This window comes from Bos javanicus, chromosome 23 (assembly GCF_032452875.1).
Source record: "Bos javanicus breed banteng chromosome 23, ARS-OSU_banteng_1.0, whole genome shotgun sequence".
NCBI classification, from domain to species: Eukaryota; Metazoa; Chordata; class Mammalia; order Artiodactyla; family Bovidae; genus Bos; species Bos javanicus.
In genome coordinates, this window is record NC_083890.1 from 21,478,584 (window position 1) to 21,496,715 (window position 18,132).

Below are 18,132 nucleotides of genomic sequence, written 5' to 3' on the forward strand. Positions count from 1 at the left end.
TATGCTGAACATAGCCAGAAAATGAGGTCAACTCAACATTTGCTTTTGCTCAAGGCTATATCAGGCAAATGAATTCTTTGTCCAATTCAGAAGAGAAATAAGTCAATTACCCTTGCTGAAGGGTGGCTATCTTGAGTGCTTTTAGGAAAAACTCAGGTCATTCTAAAGAAATGTCTGAAATATCTGCAAGAGTTAAGAGCAAGATAAGCACTAATTTACCATCTCCTTCATCCCCATAAGGAGGTACTTAAAAGAGGACAAAATGCATCACTAGGTATTGTCAGGGTCAAACTAAGACTTCAGTATTTCTTTGAATAAAAGTACTATGCTCCACTGCCTAAGATGAAGAGTGTTTTTGTAGACCAGCTCTAAGAATACACCTTACTAGCAGCACCACAGGGACAACAATGTCCATTTCACCCCTGGAAAAGTTGTTTGTCCCCTAAACCTTCCTAGCTCCTTCTTCTCCCCAAATTTCTTAATGTATATTGTCTTTCACAAATGAGAACTTAAGAGTCAGAAGGACACAAAACTATGGTTGACTGAGGATAGAAATATTTTTTAATTTATTTGGGTAGCCTAAGCATCTAGTTTAAAAGACGCTTACTCCTTGGAAGGAAAGTTATGACCAACCTAGACAGCATATTCAAAAGCAGAGACATTACTTTGCCAACAAAGGTCCATCTAGTCAAGGCTATGGTTTTTCCAGTGGTCATGTATGGATGTGAGAGTTGGACTGTGAAGAAAGCTGAGCGCCAAAGAATTGATGCTTTTGAACCGTGGTGTTGGAGAAGACTCTTGAGAGTCCCTTCGACTGCAAGGAGATCCAACCAGTCCATTCTGGAGGAGATCAGCCCTGGGTGTTCTTTGGAAGGAATGATGCTAAAGCTGAAACTCCAGTACTTTGGCCACTTCATGTGAAGTGTTGACTCATTGGAAAAGACTCTGATGCTGGGAGAGATTGGGGGCAGGAGGAAAAGGGGACGACAGAGGATGAGATGGCTGGATGGCATCACTGACTCGATGGACGTGAGTTTGAGTGAACTCCAGGAGTTGGTGATGGACAGGGAGGCCTGGTGTGCTGCGATTCATGGGGTCGCAAAGAGTTGGACACGACTGAGTGACCGAACTGAACTAAACTGAAATGTCTAGTGGTGATTAGAAAGTATCCTAGAGTGAACAAAGGAAGCAAGTAATTGTTAGTTTACGCACTGAAAATATAAACAGAGCAAAAAATACAGAGCTGAGAGAAGAAACCAATTACGTATAAACAGTACACTTACATAGGAGACAGAAAGAGTTCATTCATGTACTTGAATGAGGGGTGTATTGGATAGAGTTGACTTGCAGTTGGTCAGAAAAAAAGTCTAGATTCAACTGTGGGAAAGCTTAGGTGTTTGTCTTTGTTGGCCAAGCTAAGAGCAGTAGGATTAAATGGCAACCCTCTCCAGTATTCTTGCCTGGAAAATTCCATGGACAGTGGAGCCTGGTGGGCTACAGTCCATGGGGTCACAGTGACTGAGCTCACATATACTCCCTTGGTAATTCTGACACTCCCTTGGTGACCACTAGGGGCAGTGTGCTTACTGATAAACTGTTTCACCTGGCGTAACCAGTTACATAACTAACCTAGCTTGATGAAGTGACCATTGAGGCATTAAAGACACCACTGAGAATTCTGCCTTGAACTCTCCCAGAGCCACAGCACATCATATATCTCTTGATAGTTGAATTAAGAAATTGAGCAGGTCTGCATGAGAATTAGAACCCTCTCTTAGACCTCCAGTGCTTGCCTGAACTCTCTCTTGCTGCATCTTATCTTTCGCTTTTAAGTAAAATCTTTATGAGAGTATGTCAGTGAAGTTTCATGAGTGCTTTCAAATAACAAAACTTGTAAAATCTTTGCAAAGTGAGTTCTTGGTAAAAGCACATGAGGCAAGGGAGAAAACGGAGAAACTGGAAAAAGTGATAAATAAATTGGGGATTTGAGAAAAGACGGCTTCGGGTTTAGCTATTATTACATCTGTTTTGAATGGTCCATGAATTCATATGTGATAATCTCAAACCTAAGAGCTATCACTGAAGTCTCTATAAGTTCCCATTAGCATCTCCTATTTTAATTGATTTCTTAGGCTGTACTACAAAAAGATAACCAACCAAGCCCTACATTTTGCTGAAGGGTGTGGCTGACATGAGCAAAAGTATTCATGTTTTGGGTCTTGGGCTGGGAACTAGCATCCCATCACTCCCACTGCATTGTATTGGTCAAACCAAGTCATAGGAACAGTCCAGTCTCAAGGAAAGGGATAATATACTCTGTTTCTTGATAAGAGAAACTGCAGAGCTATTTTACAAATGCATGGGAACTGGGTTGATTAAAGTATTGTGGTAATTTCCCCCATCTACAAGACTAAGGAAAATTCAAATAAAAATACAGTGACATAAAGCATTACCATAAATTAATAGTTTAAGATCTAGTCAAATTTTCTGTTGTCTACATGCAGTAAAACTCTTTTCCATTTTAAGTAAAAAATGTTCACTTTTTTGAAAAACAAAAACCATATGATTATCTCAATAGATGCAGAGAAAGCCTTTGACAAAATTCAACATCCATTTATGATAAGAACTCTCCAGAAAGCAGGAATAGAAGGAACATACCTCAACATAATAAAAGCTATATATGACAAACCCACAGCAAACATTATCCTCAATGGTGAAAAATTGAAAGCATTTCCTCTAAAGTCAGGAACAAGACAAGGGTGCCCACTTTCACCATTACTATTCAACATAGTTTTAGAAGTTTTGGCCACAGCAGTCAGAGCAGAAAAAGAAATAAAAGGAATCCAAATTGGAAAAGAAGAAGTAAAACTCTCACTGTTTGCAGATGACATGATCCTTTACATAGAAAACCCTAAAGACTCCACCAGAAAATTACTAGAACTAATCAATGATTATAGCAAAGTTGCAGGATATAAAATCAACACACAGAAATCCCTTGCACTCCTATACACTAATAATGAGAAAACTGAAAGAGAAATTAAGGAAACAATTCAATTCACCATTGCAACGGAAAGAATAAAATACTTAGGAATATATCTACCTAAAGAAACTAAAGACCTATATATAGAAAACTATAAAACACTGGTAAAAGAAATCAAAGAGGACACTAATAGATGGAGAAATATACCACGTTCATGGATTGGAAGAATCAACATAGTGAAAATGAGTATACTACCCAAAGCAATTTATAGATTCAATGCAATCCCTATCAAGCTACCAATGGTATTCTTCACAGAGCTAGAACAAATAATTTCACAATTTGTATGGAAATACAAAAAACCTCGAATAGCCAAAGCGATCTTGAGAAAGAAGAATGGAACGGGAGGAATCAACCTACCTGACTTCAGGCTCTATTACAAAGCCACAGTTATCAAGACAGTATGGTACTGGCACAAAGACAGAAATATTGATCAATGGAACAAAATAGAAAGCCCAAAGGTAAATCCACGCACCTATGGACACCTTATCTTTGACAAAGGAGGCAAGAATATACAATGGATTAAAGACAATCTCTTTAACAAGTGGTGCTGGGAAAGCTGGTCAACCACTTGTAAAAGAATGAAACTACAACACTTTCTAACACCATACACAAAAATAAACTCAAAATGGATTAAAGATCTCAACATAAGACCAGAAACTATAAAACTCCTAGAGGAGAACATAGGCAAAACACTCTCTGACATACATCACAGCAGGATCCTCTATGATCCACCTCCCAGAATATTGGAAATAAAAGCAAAAATAAATAAATGGGACCTAATTAAACTTAAAAGCTTCTGCACAACAAAGGAAACTATAAGCAAGGTGAAAAGGCAGCCTTCAGAATGGGAGAAAATAATAGCAAATGAAGCAATCGACAAACAACTAATCTCAAAAATATACAAGCAACTCCTACAGCTCAACTCCAGAAAAATAAATGACCCAATCAAAAAATGGGCCAAAGAACTAAATAGACATTTCTCCAAAGAAGACATACAGATGGCTAACAAACACATGAAAAGATGCTCAACATCACTCATTATCAGAGAAATGCAAATCAAAACCACTATGAGGTACCATTTCACGCCAGTCAGAATGGCTGCAATCCATAAGTCTATAAGCAATAAATGCTGGAGAGGGTGTGGAGAAAAGGGAACTCTCTTACACTGTTGGTGGGAATGCAAACTAGTATAGCCACTATGGAGAACAGTGTGGAGATTCCTTAAAAAACTGGAAATAGAACTGCCTTATGATCCAGCAATCCCACTGCTGGGCATACACACTGAGGAAACCAGAAGGAAAAGAGACACGTGTACCCCAATGTTCATCGCAGCACTGTTTATAATAGCCAGGACATGGAAGCAACCTAGATGCCCATCAGCAGATGAATGGATAAGAAAGCTGTGGTACATATACACAATGGAGTATTACTCAGCCATTAAAAAGAATACATTTGAATCAGTTCTAATGAGATGGATGAAACTGGAGCCTATTATACAGAGTGAAGTAAGCCAGAAAGAAAAACACCAATACAGTATACTAACGCATATATATGGAATTTAGAAAGATGGTAACAATAACCCTGTGTACGAGACAGCAAAAGAGATACCGACGTATAGATCAGTCTTATGGACTTTGTAGGAGAGGGAGAGGGTGGGGAGATTTGGGAGAATAGCATTGAAACATGTATAATATCATGTATGAAACGAGTTGCCAGTCCAGGTTCGATGCATGGTACTGGATGCTTGGGGCTGGTGCACTGGGACGACCCAGAGGGAGGGTAGGGGAGGGAGGAGGGAGGAGGGTTCAGGATGGGGAACATGGGTATACCTGTGGCAGATTCATTTCGATATTTGGCAAAACTAATACAATATTGTAAAGTTTAAAAATAAAATCAAATTAAAAAAAAAATGTTCACTTTGCAAAAAAAAAAAAATATATCCTGTGAAGGAAATCTGTTGGGATATTGGTTAATGTTATTTATAGTAGAAATGAATTCAACACTTAGAGATTTATAGAATGCATTAAAATATATACATGATGCATTTGCCTATTATTATATGATGATATATTTATGATAATCTTTTGTTCTGATGTTTCTGTTATAATCCTGTAGTAATTAAATCATTTTATTATTCCATAAATTCCATTCCATATCCTCCAAATCTACTCCCTTTTGACAGTTCTTGTGTTCCAATTTTCGTTCGAAGAAATGCTATTCTTGTATGAATAACTTATCCTGAAATGTGCATATATGTTTATGCACATTAATTGAACTTAGTTAACCAAATAATCAAGATGTAGAGAAGGTTGAAATGAAGTTTAAGTTCGCTTTATAAGATTAGAAGTTTCTGTGTTCAGACTAGTAGAGAATACAGAAAATTGACAAGTTAATAGGTATCTACTAGACTGATCAATGGCTGTAGAGCAGAGATAAATATTAGGGCATATTTAGCAGTGAACTGTGATGCTGTAAAAGACTCTAGAGAATCCCTTGGACTGCAAGGTGATCAAACCAGTCAATCCTAAAGGAAATCAACCCTGAATACTCATTGGAAGGACTGATGCTGAAGCTGAAGGTCCAGTACTTTGGTCACTTGATGTGAAGAGCTGACTCATTGGAAAAGACCCTGATGCTAGGAAAGATTGAGGGCAGGAGGAGGAGGGGATGGCAGAGGATAAGATGGTTTGATAGCATCACTGACTCAATGGACATGAATCTGAGCAAACTCCAGAAGATAGTGAAGAACAGGAGAGCCTGGCGTGCTGCAGTCCATGGGGTTGCAAAGAGTTGGACATGACTGAGCAAGTGAACAATAACAAAGCAGTGAAGGGCAATATCTCTCTTCTTTCAGGAGAACTTTGGCAGGCCCCAAGCAGGCAGTCCTGGAGAGTCACTAGACATGTGTCATCACAGGCAAGCCTGTGACCTAGGACAGTACCTGGGAGACACAGCATGTCAGAAATCACAAAGTAGATCAAGTGGAGGAGAGAGAGAATTCTCTGGGATGTGAGTGTTGGCCAAAGCATCATTGACAGCATTAGGCTACCAGTCAGACTCTTTGCATCAACAGCAAACCTGCAGTGCAAAATGAAGTCCTGGAGAGGAGTCTTCCCAGAGCCTGCAAATAGAAATGTAGGTAGGTGGTAGGTGAGAAAGTTACACTGAGTCAGCATACCTGGGGAAACTAGTCCAAATCTATTCACAGTTGAATGAAAAAATATGCACAACCCAAAGGTCAAGAAATGTTTTATTCAAGTGGACTTGCTGAGGACTTAAGTCCAGGAGACAGCCTCTCAGATAACTTTGAGGGGCTGTTCTGAAGAGATAATGGAGGAGCCAGGATATATAGGAGTTTTGCAAAAGCTAACCACATAGTTGACCATCAAAAAATTTCTGCTAGCTAAAGAAAAAACAAACATCCCAAGTTAATGAATTTAGCACTTCTTATGTATGGGAAGATGCAAGAACCTCACGTTATTGAAATCAATCCTTTAATATTCACCTTAACTATCTAGAGCCAGTATCCTGCTTTTCTCCATTCTGAATCCAGTCAGGGTGTAAAGTTGGGGTGGGGGGTGGCAGCAGTCACTGATGACTTGATGGCCACACATTCTTTGTTTACTGATATGGCACATAATAGTTTTTCACCTGGTTCCCTTTTTGAATGTCTTTAGTAATACAGACATGGGGCATGTTGGGCACTTATATTAGCCATTTACTAAATCCTACACAAATATTAAGAAAACAGAAACTAAAGAAGGTAAGTAACTTGCTATCTACCACTGGAATGTATGCTTCAAGAAGAGAAGGACTGTATAGGATGTGCCCATTTTCCTAACAGTGGCACCCAGCACTTAGAAGAGAAGGCAGCACCTAGGAGAGAAGGCCATAATTACCTATTGCTGCTAGTGCCTCCCAACTCACAAGCAGTAGACATGGAGATGGAGTTCTGTAGGTAAATGGATTTATGATCTTAGTCCTTGCGCTAACTTGCTATCAGTCTCATCCAAGTAAAAGACCAGTTAGATGATGGTTTAGTAAACATGTCTTCAAGATGTCTGGGGTCTAGCATTGGTCAAATATAAAGGGATGCCTGGAAACTTGCCATTAATCTATTTGTCTTTGAGGTTGTACTTGTTACTGGGCTAGATTTTATGTTTGTATCTGGCAAGCAGGAAGGCATTTGGTTATAGCTGAGAGGTATTAAGAAATTTATCTGCACCTCCAACTTGGATCATGGTGCAACTTAGTATATGTCATGCTTTGTAAGATGCTTTATCCTATTGTAAGACTCAATTTTGCCCAGTTCTGATCAAATCTTTATATCAAGCTCTTTATCCTGCTCCCTCAGAAGATAACGGGTGGAGTGTTTCCTTCTTTGTTTTTCTCCAGTTCTTCCTAAATCTAGAGCTAGAAAATCTACTCAAGATACAGTATTTATCACTTTCTTCATTATAGAGAAGCATTCAGATAGACAGTAAGAGGAGGTTCACAGCAGAATTTTACCATAAGCTAAGAAATTCTAGTTGTTTTATTGAGAAAAACTATCCATTTCAAATTACTAAAAAATTCCCACTTATTTCTACTCTCCAACCTGGCTTCCTCAAAAGGATAAAGACATTTTCTTATTACTCTTTGGGTGCTACATCTGTTCCTTTCTGTCATTCCTTCCCCCGAAGTCATTCTCTCCTTCCTCCACATGGTCTTCATTCTCCCCTTTCACTGGTCAAAGTGTAACATTAATTGAATTAGGAAATTGTCATTCACTGATTTATATGCCTCTCTTTAAGCTCACTAGTGGATCTCAAGTCTCAGAAAGAGGTTTTCAGTGGTAAGGTTTTTACCAAAAATGAAAAAAAAAATTTCTTGTAGTTCAATGCTTTTGCTCCAAGATGAAGATGTCTAGTAGCATGAAGTCTTCAACTTTGCTCTTGTTTCAAGTTTGTCTTGGCTACATAAGTACCCATTTGCATTTGTTTCTAAATTTTAGAATCTTGTCAATTTTGAGACTAAAGCATATACCAAGATTTTGATTGTGATTGCTTTGAATCCATTGCAGTTTTATAACATTCAGTGTAGAGATTTTATGCTTCTTATATTAATTTTTTCCCTAGATGATTGATGTTGGAGCTATTATAAATACTGTCATTTAAAAATTTTGCTCTCCTAGTGATTTCTTTTGCTAGATAATTTCTATAAAAATGCAATAGACTTGCATGGTGATCCTATATCCAGTGGTTTTTTTTTTTTTTTTTACTAAATTCAGTTATTATTTTTAATACCTTATGATTCTTTTAGGTATTCTACAAGTACAATAATATCAATTATATACATAACAACAGTTTTATTTTTCTCTCCCAAACCTTATGATTTTTATTTCTTTCTTCTTCTCTAATTGCCCTAAGACTTTGAGTACAAAGTAGAAAGGAAATCATGGTAGCAGACATCCTCGTGCTGTGCCTAGTCACTCAGTCATGTCCAACTCTTTTCGATCCCATGGACTGTAGCCTGCCAAGCTCCTCTGTCCATGGGGATTCTCCAGGCAAGGATACCGGAGTGGGTTGCCATGCTCTCCCCAGTTCTAACATTTGGAGAAATGCTTTCCATATTTCTGCATTAATTGTGATATTTACTGTAGGTATTTTGTAGACACTTGCACTGAATTAAGAAAGTTGTATTCACTGATAGTTGAGAGTTTTGAGTACAAATCTGTTTTACATTTTATCAAAAACCTTTTGTATCTATAACCATCATATTGTTTTTCTCCCTCACTCTATAAATATGGGTAGAATACATTAATTTATTTTCAAATACTAAAAAAGCTTACCTTTTTCAAACAAATCCAAACTTCATACCACAAAATTGTAAATATGTATGTAACTCTTCTATATGACATTTGATTTGACTGCTGCTGCTCCTGCTGCTAAGTTGCTTCAGTCGTGTCCGACTCTGTGCGACCCCATAGATGGCAGCCCACCAGGCTCCCCCATCCCTGGGATTCTCCAGGCAAGAACACTGGAGTGGGTTGCCTTTTCCTTCTCCAATGCAGGAAAGTGAAAAGTGAAAGTGAAAGTGAAGTCGCTCAGTCATGTCTGACTCTAGCAACCCCCATGGACTGCAGCCTACCAGGCTTCCCCGTCCCTGGGATTTTCTAGGCAAAGGTACTGGAGTGGGTGCCATTGCCTTCTCCATTGATTTGACTACCTTTACCCATTTTGCCCAGCCCCACCACTGCCAATAAAAGTAATTATTGATAGGGAAGGATTCACTATTGCCATTTATTAAACGTTTTCTGTCTGTCGTAGTCCTTTTGATCCTTTCTCCTCACTTCTACCTTCCTTTGTATTTCACTGATTTTTTTTTGTAGTGATATATTTTGATTCCTTTCTCTTCTTATTTTGTGTGTATTCTGTACATATTTTTTTGTGTGTGGTTACCATGAAACTTACTGTGTGTATATGTATATGCTAAGCTATGCTTAGTCACTCAGTCATGTCTGACTGTAGCCCACCAGGCTCCTCTGTCCATGAGATTCTCTAGGCAAGAATACTGGAGTGGGTTGCCATGCCCACCTCCAGGAGATCTTTCTAATCCAAAGATTGAACTTGTATCTCCTGCATCTCTTGCATTGCAGCTGGATCCTTTACCCACTGAGCCACAAGGGAAGCCCTGAGGCTTTTTGTATTGTACATACATCTTTAAAACTCTGTATTTTCCCTGAAACCTCACCATGCCCGTAGTGTAGTAAAAGTCACTATTGACATTGGGTACTTTCACTTATAAAATAAGAATAATAATATTCCCCTTATATAAATCACAAAGATTAATTGAAAAAAATACATGTGAAGGTTATTTTACAATGTATTAATATAAATATACAGTTTTAAGAAAAGCATGATATGTCAATGATGTTGCATTATAAGGCCAGAAAGGATTTCAAAGTTCAACTGGTATATGAGTTTTCTGCTCAGATATGAGTAATTGTCCTTATATCAGAAGAAAGTTTCCTTTAATAAATGTAGATATTTAATCCTCATAGTCTAATCATTCCCACAATTTTTTTTCAACTTTCATCAACTTATTGCATTTTAGCAGTAAGTCTGTTCTACTCTCTATATTTTAGAGCTATTTAAAAAAGAAAAAAGAAAAGACAAAGATAACCAAGTGACATTAAAGGGAAAACTTAATTAGAATGAGAGGCAAGAACTTGAACAAATTCAACCTCACAATCCAGAGATTTGAATTTTATTAAACTTTGGGGGAAGAAAATATGTGAAAAGTGCTCAGAGCTGACCTGATTGCAAATTTTCCCCTCTAAACAAAAAATTTCCTGTGTATTAACATATTTGAAATCCTCTTTTTTGAAGTTTTCTATTTCAGTGCAAGCTTTAAAAGAAAATCTGATTTCATCAGTCAAGATTCAGTCAGGAAAGATCTACTAGGAGGGTTGTGGGATTAAGGGATTTCTTACAGTAAGTAGATATTACACGAGTCTAGGATGAGACGGTGATATATAAGTCCCCAGAATTCTGACAGAATTGGAAGATCAAAGCAAAGGTAAGACTAACTAGCCTTACTGAAAGTGAACAATTGCAGTGAACAATTTAAAACTTGCAGGGAAATTCTGAGAAACTAAAGACTTTCAGTCTCCAAAGTGGGACCATGACCAGGAAACCTGTGGAGAGGTCTATAGGAAGTTGTGACCTCTGTAGGGCTACTGTTTCTGTACATCTGTTACCAAGTATTTCAGTACAGGCCTGGGGCTGCCATTGCCAAACACACACAAGGAAGGGCAAGGCCAAGGCCCTGGCCTGACTGATCCGGTTAGTAAAATACAATGAGTCACTTTTCGATTAAAAGAGTTTATTATTATCATAGACAGTAAAAGGAAGAATAGCCAAAAGCATCAGCTCCCTTGTTCCCACACACCTACAAGGACAACACGAACAAAAGGAGCCCAATGACTGCAAGGCAGGCTGTGGGATGTATCACTGCCCAGGAGCCAATTTCAGACTGTAGCTGAGAAGTCTAGTCTGAGGGATGCAGGCAGAAAGCCCCACCCATCATCAAAAGTTGCAAGGTGATGGGAAACTGTCTCATGACTCTCCCAGGGGGATAGAGAGGTGACTGGGCGATGACGTCAGGGTGACTCCTTTTAGGCCCCCATCCTCTCATGTTCTGGGAGGACCACAAGATGTTCTGCCAAGACTCTAATAAGCTGCTTTTCGAGCCTTTCCTTGATTTTTTTTTTAGAACCTCCCAATTAGAATTGCCTACATGTTCCAAGTCCTCTGGGATTCATGCCTGGGTCCTAAGAAGAGGAGCCTGCAGTGAAAATTTATAGTGCTCTTTTCTCTGAAACCTCTGTAGGAGCCAGAGGAAAAAGCAAACTTACTTTGGGAAGCTTTGATAAAATAAGAGGATGGTATTCCGTAAAGCCAGCATCAAGAGTAGGAGAAAGAAGGTGGTGAATTCTAGAAGCAACTGGAGGGAATGTACTCAACTTAAAGTGAGTTTCTGGAGACTTTGTGAACAGATTTGGAGTTTTGTTAGCACTGCTGAACTCCCCCACCCCAATTGTGATGACTGAAATAAGGAGAATAATAATAATGTTTTATTGTTATTTTGTGGTTCAGACTGATGTAGTACAGGAATTATCCATTCTCTTCTTTTTCTAAAATAAATTAGGACTCAGAAATGTTAAACATTGAAAGTAGCACTTGAAAGCTTTAGTAGACATTTTTATTCAATGTTCACATTATCCATGTAAATTTATGATTATTAATGAGTGGATAAAAATAAGGGCACAGTTGGTGAGCATGGGTGCAACATGTAAATGTGTGCTTGTGATGTAAGTAGGTGCCAATATAGGCCTTTAATTTGAGCAAAAAGCTGTAAAAATTAAATAAGCATCAAGTTTAGGGTTCAAACCAAATAACTGTCTCAAAGCTAATTAGCTTGAATTCTAACACAGAGCTCAACTTTAAAAAAATTTTAGGCATTAGCAAGTGGATTTTGTAGTAGCAGCTTTAGTATCCATGTCCTAACCAGATACTCATCCACTGCTACTTAGAATCAGTCTTTATTTATTACAACCTTCCCCACTCCTTATGCTGAAAGACTAGATATACAACCAGACAGTGCCCACACCCTAACCCAAAATGTGCAGCAACCAGCAGCTGAAGCCAACCTGAAATCTGTAGCGACCAGTTCAGGAAGTCAAACCACAACCTCTGTAGCACTTGATCCCAAGTGACCAGGACTTGATCAAAAACTGACAGCTTCTCCTGAACTTTTATTGGCTTCCCTGATAGCTCAGTTGGTAAAGAATCTGCTTGCAATGCAGGAGACTCTGGTTCGATTCCTGGGTTGGGAAGATCCACTGGAGAAAGAATAGGCTACCCACTCCAGTATTCTTGGGCTTCCCTTGTGGCTCAGCTGGTAAAGAATCCACCTGCAATGCAGAAGACCTGGGTTCAATCCCTGGGTTGGGAAGATCTCCTGGAGAAGGGAAAGGCTACCCACTCCTATATTCTGGCCTGGAGAATTTCATGGTCTTTATAGTCCATGGGGTTGCAAAGAGTCGGACATGACTGACTGACTTTCACTTTCTTTCTCCTACTTTTTCCCCCTACTTCCAATTAACAATCAACCAAAGAAAGCCAAATACACCCCATTAATGAATCACGCAGGGCTGCTCGGTTCTCGTTAGCCTGCCTCCAGTTTCTCCTAGTTGAGATCTTCGATCAGAGAATACTGAATCTTTCTCTTTCATCTACTCTGTAGCTCAGATATTTGCACACCCAAGTTCATAGCAGCATCTTGACTGCAGTCTGTGGAATGTCCTGAAGCAGAGGATCTGATTAGCTATATCCAGATTACTGACCAACAGAGATAGTGAGATAATAATTGAGTATGGTTTAAGCCATTGAATTTTGGAGTAATATGTTATGCAGCAGAAGGTAACAACACAAGTCACCTACTCCTACACAGGAATAAATCCCAACCTGGGGTCCTGGCCAGGGAGTGAAGATGGTATTTGTTTTAATGGGGTTTGCTGACCTTGACTTAAACAGATGAATAGTACTCTGATTCTCTAAACCAAATATTTAAAGCCAAAGTGAGAAGACACCTAATGTTTAGCAATAGATTCAATAATAGTTTTGGCCAGAAATATTTTTGTGTCTTTTTTCCCAACAGAGACATCTTAATCAATGACGTTGCCATTTCTTCATGTTGATATCTTATCTACTGTTATTTAACTTGTATGCCCAGGCTAAGGAAGAAGAAAAGAGTCAAATGTATAGAATTTTATAAATTCTAATCATACACAAGATCCTGTTTATAATGTTTGAAGGACTCTTTAGTAAATTCTACAAGTGCACAGATCTGGAAATAAAGGCTATTTTGTTCCCACTCTGTTATACATAAGGCAGATAACAGAAGACAATCTTTGGCAATTTGGTAAATTACTGACTGATCTTCAAAAAATTAAGCACATGGGGTTTGTCCTAGGTCTGAATCCCTACTATTGAATTCCACTTCTTTGATTTCTGTGATGCTATATCAGCAGGGCAGAAAAAAGAAAGAAAACAAACTCTGCCATCCGCATTAAAGGACTGTGCAGCTGAAAGGGGAGCCCATCCGAGTAGTCAGCTCTTAAATTGACAGAATAAGTGACTTGTATGCGACACTGAGAAATTTCATGGAGGTGATGAAGAAAGAGTCAGAGAAGGCCTTCTGGCAAATTAGCAGCTGCTTCCCTCCTCCTTTGCTATTTTGGGTGCTTGTTTTTGAATCCTGAAGCCCCTTATGGCATCTCCTATTAAAATGTAAATATACTTGGGAGGAGTCTTCTTATTATTTGTCATCAACAAAAAGTAGAAAGTAACTGAAATGAGCCATCAGAAAATCATCTAGGATGTGTCACCAGAAGCAGCAGATACATAAACGTCTCCCTCCAAGTCACGGCCAAAGGCAAAGGACTATCAACTCTAACAGCACACCAAGTGTAATGAGATCCACTAAAACAGTTCTGCTGATAGAGTTTTGCAGCCTATATAAGCTGAAGCCTGCATTCACATTAAATTCACATTTGAATGCTCATGAACAATCCTTTTTGGTTGTCTCATTGCTGTGAATTCATTTACTGCCCCCACACAGAGCTCAGAGTTCTTTAAAGGAAGGGGAAAAATTGAAAATGTGGCAGCATTGATGGTTAAATCCAGAATTAGTTCTGAGAACTCAGGAAGGCACCTATGAAAGGAGAAAACATGTTGCCCACTTCCAGATTCCCCAGTCTCAAAACTATGGTAAGTAAACAAACTTCATTACTAATTACTCTTATGGCTAAGAAGTGATTCGTGGCTGTATGGTATAAAACGCTAAGTTTGAAAGTGACTCAACTGAGTGGAAAGCAAGTCCACACAATCCTTTTTCAAATCCTTAAAGTTCCTACCTGTTAGATGAGTCAGGATTTCTATAACCCAAATGCTTTTTACAGACCAGTACTCCATAAAAATTTCCACTAAGTAAAATGACATGTTGCAAAAAATAAATTCAGAGATTTCCCTGGTTGTCCAGAGGTTAGGACTTCACCTTTTAAATGTGAGGGGTTTGGGTTCCATCCTTGGTCAGGAAGCTAAAATCTCATATGTCTTGCAGCCTAAAAACCAACAAACGAAATATGAAACAAAAGCAATATTGTACCAATTCAACAAAGACTTTTAAAAATTGTCCACATCCAAAAAAATACTTTAAAAGAGCTCATAAATGGACCCCCCCTTTTTTCACTGAAATATAATTGACATACAGTATTAGGTTAGTTTCAGATGTATTACATGGTGATTTGACATTTGCATACATTATGAAATGATCACCACAGCACCTCTAGTAACCATCTGTCCCCATAAAAAGTAATTACAATATAATTGACCATATTCCTTATGCTCTATGATTCATCTCTGAGACAATACATATCTGAAGTTTTGTACCTCTTAATCCCCTTTATCTATTTCACTCACTTACTTCACCTCCTCCCCTCTGGCAGGCACCAGTTTGTTATCTGTATCTATGAGTCTGTTTTCATTTTGTTTTGTTTGTTCATTTTGTTTTTTGGATTCTACATATAAGTGAGATCATACAGTATTTGTCTTTCTCTGACTTATTTCACTTAGCATAATACCTTCTAGATCCACCAGTATTATTATACATCTAATTATTTCAGTTGTGCCAAATTCACTTTTAAATCACCTCAAATAACCAAATGATCCATGGCCTGATGCACAATTGTTGGAGCAGCCTGGTTTCCATCAGGACTGGAACTGCATGATCTCTAATGTTCTGTGCTGTGCTTAGTGCTTAGTTATGTATGACTCTTTGTGATGACATGGACTGTAGCCCACGAGTCTCCTCTGTCCATGGGGATTCTCCAGGCAAGAATACTTGAGTGGGTTGCCATGCCCTTCTCCAGGGGATCTTTCCAACCCAGAGACTTAACCCAGGTCTCCCAAATTGCAGGCAGATTCTTTACCATCTAAGCAACCAGGGAAGCCCAAGAATACTGGAGTGGGTAGCCTATCCCTTCTCCAAGGGAACTTCCCAATCCTGGAATCAAAATGGGGTCTCCTGCATTGCAGGCAGATTGTTTACTGGCTGAATTACCAGGGAAGCCCCTCTAATGTCCTAACCCCAGGTAATTCTAAGAGCAGGAGACTGCCTATCATGGTTTACACACAGTTATGATTTCCTCTACTTCATACTCCTAAGTGCACACCTTGACAATCAACTTTTGTACAATGTGATTCTGTTTGTAAAATAATTTCCTGCAAAGATCTTTACAAACGTATTTTCATTTAATCTCCATTCCATAAACAAAGAAGACTGATGTTCAGCATAATCAAAGGGCCTCAAGATCATTCAGCTGATTTGTGGTAGAGCATTTCCCACTTAGTCAAGGACATTTTGTGAAAATTCTTAAGTCATATCCACATATCCCCAACTTATTTCCTTAGGTGGGCAGGAAAATTCTTAAAAGTGGAGTCAGTATCTTTTTCTTTAGTGTCTGTCCACAGCATGTCATAGAGCTGTCAATGTGCAGTTCGTAATTAATAAGTGATGCTTGAGTGATGGAAGCATTCTGCAGAATTGTTAGGATTTGAGTACCTAAAAGCACCTTACTCTAAGCAAAGACCTGAATGACTTAACATGTCATCACAGTTCCATAAGATGTCTCATGAGCAATCTGTCTTCTTTGTTAAATAAGCTTTTAACTTATTAAAATGAAGGAAGATTGGTGACATGTAAGTAGACATGATGATAAGGTGACTAATGTTTCTTTATATTAATGTCCCTGCTTAAAAAAGAAGGAAAAAGTTCCAGTGTCTGTTCCTTTGGTACTAGCAATGATTTTAAACATCTGTACTGTATAGCTTCAGTGTAATTACTATGCAAACAGCCACAACAGAAAATCAGATATAGCAATGCACCAGGAAGGTATGTTCTTATCTAATCAATTTCATTATCTTTCAATATGATGCTTTAAAAGATAGGAGCTGAGCAAAGACAAAGCTGGTCAGCATTGAAAGGGGATTTTTTTCCAAAGGCGAATTCAAGGACCTCAAAAACTGAAAAGAAATACTGGTATTTTATTACCAGATCTTTTTCCTCTTGAGTATAAAGTGATTTATAAGTACCCTGAAAGTTATTATAGTTAAGAGGATTTTTCTAAGGTGAAATGTAAAAGGAATAATCCAGATAAGTTGGTCATTAAATTTCATGTGATGTCTTTCCAAAGGGCAGGAAATTAAAAGCTCATTCTCATTAACATATAGTTCATTTTACCCTAAGACCAAGCTATTATAATTGTCATTTTAAAACATTCTTAACATGCCTTCACAATTCTGAGACAGAATCAACGTAAATATCAGTGCAGACTATTGAAGATTCTCATCTTCAAAGTATCACAACTCAAACACTCATACTTCAGCCATTCTGAGAGTACATAATGTACCTCCATCATGACCGTATAAATTTTTTTCAGGGACAAAAACTGTGGAAAATCTAAGAAGTTTCCCCAGTATAAAATGAAATTATTGTATAGAAATATTGTACCCCTGCTTCTTCCCTCTACCATTTCCCTTGAAAGAGAAAACACTATTCCCAGCTAGAAGCACTTCCAAGAAACAAAGGAACTTAAGAGAATCTTCCAGGAAATGTACACACACACACACACACGTACTAACAATCATTGGAAAAGACCCTGATGCTGGGAAAGATTGAAGGCAAAAGAAGAGGGCAGCAGAAGATTAGATGATTGGATAGTATCATCAATTCAATGGACATGAGTTTGAGCAAACTCCAGCAGATAGTGAGGGACAGAGAAGCCCTGGGGTCACAAAGGGTCAGACATGACTTAGCAACTAAACAACAACAGTCCTCTGAATTGGTGATCATAAAATGAAAAACAAGTATTTTCACCCATACTTCTTAAAGTTTTGCATTTGTTTTAGAGAACCCCAGACTGTCCAAACATGGTCCAAGAATGGAAAGAACCCAGAACTTCAGAGTAAGGGGCTTCTTCACCTTCCTTGCTTCCTAGAAGAAGAGAGGGAAGACCACCGGGAAGGCATGGCATTGAGGCAGGCAGATCCCAGAAGGTGAATGGCCTTTGCAGAAGAGAAACCTGACTGCAGTTCAAATGATGAGCAGATTCCTTCCAGGGTCCTACCCAAGACAGACGAGTCATGGTGAAAAGTTCTCACAAAATGTGGTCTACTGGAGAAGGGAATGGCAAACCACCTCAGTATTCTTGCCTTGAGAACGCCATGAACAATATGAATAGGCAAAAAGATAGGACTCTGAAAGATGAACTCTTCAGATTGGTAGGGGCCCAATATGCTACTGGAGATCAGTGGAGAAATAACTCCAGAAAGAATGAAGAGAGGGATCCAAAGCAAAAACAATGCTCAGTTGTGATGTGACTGGTGATAGAAGCAAGGTCCAACGCTGTAAAGAGCAATGTTGCATACGAACCTGGATTGTTAGGTCCATGAATCAAGGCAAATTGGAAGTGGTCAAACAGGAGATAG